This window comes from Oryx dammah, unplaced genomic scaffold (genome assembly GCF_014754425.2).
Source record: "Oryx dammah isolate SB20612 unplaced genomic scaffold, SCBI_Odam_1.1 HiC_scaffold_27, whole genome shotgun sequence".
Classification (NCBI taxonomy): domain Eukaryota; kingdom Metazoa; phylum Chordata; class Mammalia; order Artiodactyla; family Bovidae; genus Oryx; species Oryx dammah.
The window spans coordinates 130,385,148-130,387,479 of record NW_024070211.1 but is presented as its reverse complement, the minus strand read 5'-3'; positions in this window follow the sequence as shown (position 1 = coordinate 130,387,479).

Sequence of the window (2,332 nt, the reverse complement as noted above, 5' to 3'; positions counted from 1 at the left end):
TAATGATGTGAAAGAACCCATGAGATTTCCTAAATCTGACCACTCTCCTTACTCTATCTTCTTGTATTTCTTTCTCCACAGTTCTTTAGTATCTTTTCATCTTTTCCCCCCCTTCATCACAAAGCTTATCTATTTTCATATGAGAGGTTTTCATAAGAGAGAAAGGTTTGGGGAGGTTTAGTTGAATTTCATCATAGTCCCCCAGTGATAAAATGGTCAGCTTCTAAGATTCTGTTATCTCTAGGAAAATATTTATTGCTATCCTTTAAAGCGGAATGTGGTGTTTTGATATAGCTTCCTTAATAAGAAGCTAAAGATATTTATTAGGAATATTCTACATGAATAGCACTTAAAATATTAATTTAATACACACTTGTTTCCTGTTCTTTTATTCCTCTACTTGATACAGATGTAGGAAAACATTTCTGTCATTTGAGAATATACCTGTTTCTTTTAGCCACATTTCATAATGCCATACAAAATTAGACTAAATAAAAATAAACATGGTTAGAAAAAAATGTGCAAGGGACAAGTGGGGTCAGGGTCTCTGCTGTTTCTCTAGAGGTAGTCTTCAGGGTCAGACAAGGTGGGAGTTCAAATAATAACAGTTTGTAAAAATCATTCTCCCCAAGAGCCTCTTATAAGGAGATTTCCGAACTCAAGAGTTCTTTATAAGATTTCTCTGAATTTGCAGAAAGCAATATTTGGGTGTACACATGGCACCAGGGGTTTGAAGGCAGTTGGTTTAACTTTACTTTGAAGCCAGGGAAATTCTAGTGAGTTCTACTCAGACCTTTGGGGAAAATGAGGCTAAACTATTTTTAGAGGATGATTTCTGTCACAACTGGGTACCTTAGCAGAAGCCCAAAATTAGAAAAGAGGAAATGAGCTCTTGTTCTACTGAATGTTTAGTGTGAAATACTGAATCATATTAGTGGGTTTCCAAGGCCTGAAGAGGATCTGTGCCTTAAAAAAAAAAAAAAGTACAGTTTAATGGTATTTCAGACTAGGAGTTCTCTACTCATTATTGCTATTAAAACCACTCGATATTTTTCCAGTTTTATTGAGATATGATTGACATATAACATTGTGCTTGTTTTAGGGGTACAACATAGGGATTTGATATATGTATATATTGTAAATATCAATTTATTTAACATCCACTTCCTCACAGTTGCACGCTTTTGTTTAAATGATAACTTCTAAGATCTGCTGTCAGCAGTTCTCAAATATAGGTTACAGTACTGTTAACTTTAGTCACCATTACATCCTCAGAACTTATAACTGGAGGTTTGCACCTTTTGACTGCCTTCACCCAGTTCCCTCGTCTCCCCACCTCTTCTCCAGCAACCACTAATCTGTTCTCTGTATCTTTTTACACACACACACACACACACACACACACACACACACACACACACAAGCTAATTTCAAGCGGTATGTTATATTGATGAGAGAATGTTTTCAGTTCAGTCGCTCAGTCGTGTCCGACTCTTTGCGACCCCATGAATCGCGGCACGCCAGGCCTCCCTGTCCATCACCAATTCCTGGAGTTCACCCAAACTCATGTCCATTGAGTTGGCGATGCCATCCAGCCATCTCATCCTCTGTCGTCCCCTTCTCCCCCGGCCTTCAATTTTTCCTAGCATCAGGGTCTTTTCAAATGAATCAGCTCTTCGCATCAAGTGGCCCAAAGTATTGGAGTTTCAGCTTCAGCATCAGTCCTTCCAATGAACACCCAGAACTGATCTCCTTTAGGAGGGACTGGTTGGCTCTCCTTGCAGTCCAAGGGACTCTCAAAGAGTCTTCTCCGAGAAACTGTTTTACATGCTCTTTGTACTGAAATGTGAGAAGTCAGTCTATTTAAGCAACCAAATGGCCAATTTGTTATTGTTATAAACAAAAAGGAAAATGAATTGATTTTTACTTTTACTATTTTTTTTAATAAGTAAGGGGGTTGCTGAAGATTGACAGCAGAAGGGGACGACAAAGGATGAGATGGTTGGATGGTATCACCAACTGGATGGACAGGCGTTTGAGCAAGCTCCAAGAGTTGGAGATGGACAGGAAGCCTGGCGCGCTGCAGTCCATGCGGTCACAGTCAGACACGGAGCGACTGAACTGAACTGATGGGCCTTAGCCTTCCTGGGTTGTCACGCAAGGAACTCTGAAAACTGAGCCCTAGAACCCCGCAGTCGGGGGTCAGGGCAGGTTTCCGCACAATTCACAGACGGTCCCTTCCGGCTCGCACCCTCCAGGGTTAGAGCGGGCCCAGGAGCCTCCAGCGTGAGACGGGGCGGAGCCCGGGGGCGGCCGCACCCTTCCTCCGCCG